This window comes from Arachis ipaensis, chromosome B6 (genome assembly GCF_059453495.1).
Source record: "Arachis ipaensis isolate K30076 ecotype BB chromosome B6, ASM5945349v1, whole genome shotgun sequence".
Taxonomy (NCBI): Eukaryota; Viridiplantae; Streptophyta; class Magnoliopsida; order Fabales; family Fabaceae; genus Arachis; species Arachis ipaensis.
Window position 1 is genome coordinate 24,066,875 of NC_142441.1, and position 9,691 is coordinate 24,076,565.

Consider the following 9,691-nt stretch of genomic DNA (forward strand, 5'->3'; position numbering starts at 1 on the left):
ACATAAGGTCCAGACTCCCTTTATGGCAGCGCTCGACTTCTTTAAGCGCCGAGGTACCGCCGTCTGTGTTCCTCATGAGGAGGTAGGGGTGGTACCTACAAGAGACTCCGTTGCCTAAATCAGCAAGGGTTTTAGTAGTTTTTTAGTAGATTGGGTTTGAATATGCCTGAGGGTGTCAGTGTAATTATAGTAGAATGTTGAACCACCTTTTAAAGTAGTTCCACTTTTATTGGTGGATAACTATTCCATTTTCCTAGAGAAGTTGATGATATCTCTCTTCTAGAAAAAATGACAAATATCATAGGAGTTAGCTAATTACTAAGATAATTAGGGATGAGCACCTATTGTTGTGCCCGAGTAGGAGTAGAAGAGACCACCTTTTTTGGGTGGACTTTTATTCTTTTTGGACTTGACTTTATGTTTTTGAACTAGGATATAAATAACTATATAAAATAAATACTAAAAAAATAAAAAATAAAAAAATACATATTAATGTAAATGAGTATTAAATTAAATTATAAAATCTTAATAAAGTATATAAACACTATACAACATCAGTACATAAAGCACTATTATTTCTATTAAAAAAAATATATATTTCAGTTATATGTATAAAAATATTTCATCAAGCATGTTATCTTTTTAAGTACGTTTAATTTTTTCAAATTTTTTCACTATTTTTTTCTAATACTATTAGTACTATTATTACTTTTTTTTTAGTACGTTAGAAATTTTCACTATTATTATTACTTATCTTAGTTTTTTGTTTAATTTGTTTTATCTAATATGATCAATAATTCATATTATAAAAAAATAACAATAATAAACATGATATCAAGAACAACAATAATAAAATTATACAATATTACCAAAAAATTAATAAAAAATAATTATAAAATTTTTATTTTTATATTTATTTTTTTAAAATTTTTTTTGGTTATCTTGACAATTACATCCAACTAGTATATATATATCATAAATCGTAGTAACCAGTAAATTGTGCATAGGAGTATAACGATTTATGCTTTGAGAGTGATTGAATGTAAATTACAGTAAAATACAGTAGATTATGTGAAAATAAATAGACCGCAATAGAAATGTAATAATTTACATAAATACATAATTATGTTCGCATGTAATAAATTTTTAATTATTATATTTACGTAATTTTAAGATTTTTGTTTTATCCATGTAAATTGCCCAAAATTAAGTTACAAAGTAGTCCTAAGCTTAGGAAGAGATCGAAGCTCAAACTGATCAAGAAAGCTGAAAATTTTACCACTTCACGTTCTCGTATTGATGTATAAATTATATGATAGGTGATATTATTATGATGATTTTTTTATTACATATATACAAGTTTGAATGATACCTATCTTTTAAAAGAACGAAGCAAATTGAAAATCAACAAAAGGACCAATCTAACTAGATAATAAACATTGTCGCCTAGCTTGTCTTTATTTGCTGCATGCCAATAACTTTTTTCTTCTTTCAATGTCTTAAAAAAGGTACAGGATAATTTAAATTAAATTGATGTCTTTCTCTCTACTGGTTTTCATTCATCACAATTATTGTAGGCAGAGTCTTAATTATACTCATCATATCCCTTTCGTTTCTAAAGTATTAAAAAGCAAGCTAATAAGCTAGCTAGGTGAAGTAAAATAGCCATCAATTCAATTTAATTAATTTCCTCAACATTCACAAAGAAAAATAATGTATGGAATTTAAATAATAAGAATCAAAAGCATATATAATACAAAAGTGAATATTTCTATGAAAATTTTATAATTATTTTTATATAATTTTTTTTAATTTTTGAATAATAAATTATATGATTAAATTTTAATATTATAAAAATATTATTTTTATTTAAAGTATAACTAAACAATAAATTATATTTTTAAATAAAATATTTTAATAAAAAAATATTTTTGTCATTTTGATTTAAATAGTTGTCTAATACAAAAAGCAGAGGGTGGGGTGTGGTGAATGAAGGAATCTCTTCACCGGTGCCTATAGGCTAAAAAGAAGCACATTTTAATATCAATAAGGTTGCCGACAAATAACTAACACACACAGTGAAAATGCGTTGCAAACAATTAAAGCCTCATATTTATGTTAGGCCTAGCTAGGGCTTCATTCATTAATCAAATCAAATCAAGCTTTTAGGGTCCTACCTACATGTATAGGAGAGAGAGATCAACATCCAAGTAAACAAGGCATCGGAGAGAAGCAAATTTTGTGATTTATAGTTATTATTAGTATTTTTAATGGTGTGAGATTATATTTAAAGGTGTGAGATTACTTTTTTTTTTTTTTTTTGATGATTAAGTATTGGCCAAATTTTAACAAAAATATTGATCCCTAGAAAAAAAATTAGAGATATAACAAAAAAAAGGCTTTGATCTTTATTTTTATTTTGTTATTTTTATTTTTTTAATAAAATAAATTTCTAAAACTAGCAAAAACAAACAATCAATCAAAAACAAATTATCCACATATTCACATATTAACATATATTCATAATAACCAAACATGAGCAAGCAACATATATACAATCAACCAAAAATAAGCTATTAACAATATTCACAATATGCACAATAGCCAATAACAACACCATTACAACTCTTTGGTAACGGCGCCAAAAATTTGATGATAGGAATTTATCGTCGATCTAGAATTGATCAAAATAGGAATCACTTCATTAGTAATATAGTCTAAATCAACAATTAATTCCCAATCAAATTTAAATTCTCTAAAGATGTCATAATACAAATCAACTTATTATAACCGAGAGTATTTAACTCTCGGATCGTCTTCCCTAGGAGTTGCAATGAAATGTACATATTATTGGCTATGGGGGATTTTTTTGGGGTTTTAGTTGAAAGATGCAAGAAATTAAAATAACAATAAATGAAACAAGCATGAAATTAAATGAAAGCAAGTAAAAGCAATGAAAATAAAAATTAAATACTAAAAAGGACTCTTGGTAGGAATTGGAAAATTAAGGATTCCTATCCTAGTCATGGACCACAAACATGGTAATTGTGTGGAATTAATCCCAATTAGTCAATCCTAACATCGAGAATTAGTCAAAAGGGCATAATTGATCCCAATCCACAAGTCCTTACTAACTCTATTAATGGAAGGCTTAGTGTTAGTGAAAACCAAACTAATTAACAATCCTCACACAATGTGGAATGGACATCCACCACTCAAGTTGTAAGACCCAGTTAATTAACGGCTAATTAACCCACAAATGAGAATTTATTCTAGAAAGCCAAAAAATGTTATTTTATGGCTTAATATGATAGAGGAAATTGAGACGAGAATTTCGGTACCAATTTTATAGAAATCGGACCAAGATTGGACCGAACGGGCCAAACCGGTCCAACCGGACCCAAAATGGGCCCTTGGCCCAACTAAACTAAACCAAAACCCTAGTTTTTAGCACTCTCTCTCCTCACAACACTCTCATTCACGCTGAAATGGAGGCCATGGAGGGAAGAACACTCTCTCAAGTTCTATCTCTCACTTGATCTTCAAACCACCATAACTTTTGATCTAGAGCTCCGATTGCCGCACCGTTTGCGGCCACGCATTCACCGCGGAGAGCTCTACAAAACCCATACAATCAATCTTGAGGTAAGCCACGTTTTGCTCTTCGAATTTCCAGCTTTGATTTCGAGTTTCATGAGCAAAAATGTTGAGATTTTGGGTTCTTTGATGTTATAGGACCTAACTCTCTTGAAGGAGAAGGTTAATCTTGTCTCCTTGGACCTTGGGTGTGGTAATATTCTCAACCCTAGTGTAAATTATTGTTCTATGATGTTTGGGTATTGAGATGTTGTGTATGGATATGATGATTGTGGCTTAGGTTGTGTATATGGGAATATTGGAGCTTGATTGGTGATTTTGGAAAGCTTGGAAGAGGGTTTTGTGTGATAAAATCTGTTCTTGGAGGTGTTGAGACCTTGAGAGCTTGTGGACAAGTGGTTTGGAAGTGCTCCGGTTGAGCGTGGGAAATCGGCTAAGGTATGGTTTCGGTTTTCCGTATCTAATATGTAATGTGGTAGAAAATACTTAGGCTAGAGGCCCTAAGATAGGCATTGAATTGTTGATGTTGTTGAATGGTTGAGATATATGATGTGTTCATATATGCGATTATGAATATTGATGCCTTGATTGTGTGATATGTGAGAAATGCATGTTGTGATATATGCTTGATGGATGATTGAGGTTGAATTGATGGGTGGTACCATGTTGATGGTGAGTATGATGTTGATTATGTATAATGATGGTTGATTGGAAATAGTATTATTGGAAATTGGGATGATGAAGGATATATGACATGATATTGTGTTTATTCTTTAGCCATTTGATTGAGAAGTATTAAAATGGTTGGATGTGGTTTTGGGAACCTTGGTAAAATGTCAATGTATGAGTTGAGGATGGCTTGTTGTTGATTTTGGTACATTTTGAATGATTTCAAAGAAAGGGGTTGAAATTGGCATGTTTTGATTGATTTTGAAAAGAGTTGAAAGTGGCTTGTTTTGAAAATGGCACTTTGTGGTTTTGTATGAAAACATGGTTTTTGGGCATACTTTGACGGGACATAACCTGGACTACGGATCTCTGATTTGTGCCAAATCTGTTTATAAATGAAATTGGATCCGAGATGTCCATGCCGTTCGAAGAACGGGTGAAAAATGATTCAAAATGAGAGAGTTATGACCGTCGGAAGATTGGGGGTTGAATCTGTGAATTCTGCAGCTTTTAACTTAGAAAATTTTTAGCAAAATAACCCTCCGCGCGTAGGCGCACTTGGCGCGTGCACGCCATTCTTCCAGGAAGCACCATCCACGTGTGCGCATGGTGTGCGCGGGTGCGTCGATGCGCTGCGCCATATGCCCAGCTATTTTCCAGAGAGTTGTGCCAGAATTGTGCCAGTTTTGTGCCTGGGCGCAAGAGCACCCACGCGTACGCGTGGCTGACGCTTGCGTGCCGTTTGGATATTTTTCAACCCGCGCGTTCGCACGTATGACGCTTGCGCGTCGATGAGTTTTTGGCCATCCGCGCGTGCGCGTGGAGTGCGCGTACGCGTGGCCCTGTTTTCATCCCAAAGTTGATTTTTGAGTTTTAAAAGCCAAATTTCATACTTCTAAGCCTCCGATCTCACCACTTATATCTTAAATCATTATGATATGCCTAGCATGAGAAAAAAGGGCTAGTGAATGTGGTAACTTGCGAGTGAAGCAAGGGAAAAATGAATGATCAATGAGGATCAAAGATGATAATGTGAGATGCGGAGAATGGCGGTGGAAGTGCTTGTTGTGCCATGGGCCGAAGGGCCGTAATTGTTAATGAATTGGATGGTTATGGATTTAACCGTGAGCCGGATGGCTAGATTATTGCCGTGTTACGGCGGAGCCATGATTATGGCTAAGTATAAATGCATATATGCTGTTGAATGAATTGTGAATGTTTGCACTTCCACCATCGGAGATGAGGGTTTCCCTGGGAGGAAGCAGTGGCTAGCCACCACGTGCCCCAGGTTGAGACTCGAAGCTCTGTTGACCCTATGTCGTAAGTGTGGCCGGGCACTGTGAAAGTCCCGGATGAGCTCGCCCCCGTAAATATTCACCAGTGAGGGTGATGGATATGGATCATGATTATGATCAAGTTTATGATGAGTATAACTCGAGTTGGGGATGCCCGACAGAGGGACAGTCCAATGGTTAGCTACCAGGACTTGTCGGGTTGGCTCTATAACCGACAGATGATATCATCAGCCACTAGGGACAGGCATGCATCATAAGCATACTACATAAATTGTTTGAGATTGCCTATTTGACTGCATATTACTTGCTAATTGTCTAAATGTCTTATCTGTTCCTATTTGTAAATTTCTTGTCTGATATAACTGTGTTTGCTATATTATACTCCTGCTGGTGGTTGGGAGGTCTGAAGGAATTGGAAAGGGAAGTATTAGTTAGATTGAAGAATCTTTAGTCAGTTGCCACTTACGGTTTAGTTTGTTTATAAGCTTTGATATTATCTGGGGGAAGTTCTAGGATTGCCTTCGGCTTTTCTCTATTATTATGTATTATATATGTAGAAGCTGTTACTGTGCTGGGGACCTCTGGTTCTCACCCATGCGGATTTTGTGGTTTTCAGATGCAGGACGCAAGGCTTCTCGTTGAAGCATGCTGGAGACTTCTGGATTAGCGAAGATCCTTGTTCTCAGGACTCTGTTTTGGTTTATATATCTTGTTTAGATACTTTTATCTCCATTAAATAATACAAACTGTGATGACTCCTCTTATAGGAGGTTTTGGAGAATAGGTTTCTGTATTTGTGTCCCTTTGGGTTTCCTTTGGGGTTTCCTTATTTTATTACATGTATATATTGCTATGCTCGGACCGGTTATCTTCGCAGCCGAATTTTGAGTCTTGATATTCCTGTTTTTGGACACTCCTTTGTATATATATGATCTCGCGTTAGCTTATCCCTGTTCGTTACGTTATCGATCGGAGTGTTGCGCTTTCGAGTTACGGTTTTTGTTTACCCCTTTTTCTACAAAGGCTCCTAGTTATAATCAATTATTTATACTACTATACGTACTAAATTTTTGTTTTAGAGGTCGTAATACCTTGCCATCTCTGAATTATGACTTAAGCATAAGACTCTGTATGGTAGGGTGTTACACAAGTTTACCCAATTACCCAATTTCCCAACCGAGAGTGGGAAAAACTAGGAAAAAATCCCACCAACCATTTTATCAAATACTTTGTGGGCATGAAAAGAAAGCATGGTAAAATAACAAGAATTAATAAATGTTACAACTACTAAAAGTAAGAAAAGTAAAGATAGCAACTCAATTAAGTAATAAATGACATGAAAACATAACTTGCATTAAATGTAAATCAAAATAACAAGAGTGTGCATAAACATAAAAGTGACAAAATAGAGAAATTAAAAAGATAAACTAAGAAAATTAAGACAAGAGAACAAAGAAATGTAGAAGAAACTAGATGAAAACAAGAATTAAAAACAGAAATTACAAAGAAATTAAACTAAAAAACCCTAATTCTAGAGAGAAGAGGGAGCTTCTCTCTCTAGAAAACAACCTACATAATACTAAACTAACCCTAATTCCCCCTCCCCCTTTTCCACATGGAGTGAGGCTCTTTGATATAGGAAGAATCAGCTTCAGAAAGTCCAAAAATTGGGCTCTAGAGACCTATAAATCGCCCTCAGCGATTTGCATTAAGTGAGTCACGTGCTGGGACTTATGCGTACGCACAGGATGTTGTACGCACGCACACATGGCTGTGTGGTTCTTGTGCGTAAGCACAGCGGGTTGTGCACACGCACACTCTAATGTGTGCTTCTCCTTTGTTTTCTTCATATTTTCTCCCAATTCCATGCTCTTTTTCCACTGTTATCAAGCCATTCCAACCTAATACACCTGAAATCACTCATCAAAACCATTAAGGCATCGAATGGAATAAAGTGGGATACAAGTTATTAAATTAAGCACAAAATAGCATATTTTCACAATTAGGCTCAATTAAGGGAGAGAACACAAAAACATGCTATTTGGATGAATAAATGTGGGTTTAAGTGATGAAATCCACTCAAATCAATCTAAAATATATCATCAAATATGGATTCATCAATTCTCCCACACTTAAACAATAGCATATCCTCATGCTAATCACAATCAAAGGAGAAGAATAAGTAGGGCAAGCAATTTATTTAATGCAACTACCTACATGCATGCAACTATACTAAATGCTATCTATCTATATCTACACTATGGTTCCTATTGAGTTTGGCAAAAACAAACAAAAGAATCTCAATCAATCCAAAATAGAACTTAGGGCTAAAACAAGAAAATCAATGCAATATGCTCAATGTCCAAAGATTTGATTTGAAGTTTTCAGAAACTAACAAGCAACTTGCAAGAAGATACAAGATAAGGGATGAAAACATAGAATTGAGCGATCGAACCTCTCACAGGATGTGTTTACACTCTAGTCGCTCAGTGTGTAAGGCTTAATCACTCAATTCTTCTTTAGTCATGCTTTCTAGGATTTGCTAGTCATCTAACAATCAACAAATATTTGATGAATGAATGCAAATATCATGAGGTCTTTGGAGGGTTGTAATGGGGTTAGGGTAAGGGTAGGATTAATATGGTTAAGTGAGCTAATAGATTGGATCTTTGATTAGCTCAAGTATCCCACCTAATCCTATATCATCCTATATACACATAAAAGAACGACCTAACTTCCTATTCATTTCCCTTTTTTCACATTCACTCATTCATCTTCTTTCTAATTCACACACATATGCATCGATCCTTTATTTAACATTCTTATTATCTTTTCTTTTCTTTTTCTTCTTCTCTTTTTTTTTTTCTTTTGTCATATACAAGAGATGCATATGTTTTAAGTAAAGAATGCATGAGTGTTTACCCATTTTTCCAAAATTTCACAATGAAAACCCAAACTAAACTTTTTTTTTTCAATGTTTCCCACAAATTTCCCCCACACTTGAATGAGACACACTCCTCAACTCAAGCTAATCAAAGATACAATTCATGGGCATAATGATTTTTCACTTAGGACAAAAGATGTGCTTAATATTAGAACAAAAGAGGAATTAAAAGGCTCAAAAGTGGTTTACAAAGGTAGATGTAAGGGTTGGCCATGTGGGTTAGTGAGTTTGAACATCAAAAATGGCCTCAATCATACTAAATGCATTTAAAACATCAAATAAAGGACATATAGACTAAAGCAAATCTAATATCACAATCATAAAAGAAGTATAATACACAAGAACAAAATTTTATGGTTGAAAATGTGCAACCATCCATTAAAGCTCAAATCTCACTAGGTGTTTTTGTTCAAACTCTTTTCTATGTTCCATAAAAAGATACTTCAAGCAAGTTCAAAAACAAGTTTCCAAATCTAATCAATGGAACGCCCTAGAACGAATTTCTTGAAAATTCTTTGTTGTTTTACCAAACTTATTTACTCTACCATGCAAATACAAATGCAAATATTTACTACAATAAAACTATAACAAGCTAAGATATATACATATAAGCAAACTAAGCAAAATACAATGAAATACCAACAAATATTCACAAAAGACAAAACTACTAAAAACTAGAAAAAAGTGCAAAGTGTTGAAAAAGGGAAATTTACGCCCCAAATTTGCGGATCCTCCCCCACACTTAAACGTTGCATGGTCTTCCGTGCATGTACTCAATCCGGGGGTGAAGAACTATGAAGCTCCACTTTCAACTGGTGGGCACTGGGGCTCGGGTCACTGTAGAAACAAATAAACAACAATTGAGGAAGAGTTCGTATGTGTGTGGTGTGATAAAAGACAATGTGTGTATTCTAAGTGTGCACAATTTAGAAAACACGCATTGGCCGGGTAAGAACGGCAAACACATAATCAAAAGAAATAGCATGTTCCTCAATTAAGTGGCCTAGGTTACAAGTAAAGAAAAACAAGAGATAGGACACAAACAAACCTAGATCGCCACAACTAAAGTGAATTGAATATATAAGATATTGGTTATTGAAGTTGTGCAAGTGAAAGCGCAAGGTGAATAAAAAATGGCACAATCAACAATAACCAATTCATTGATGAAAAGAAGACTACTTATTCA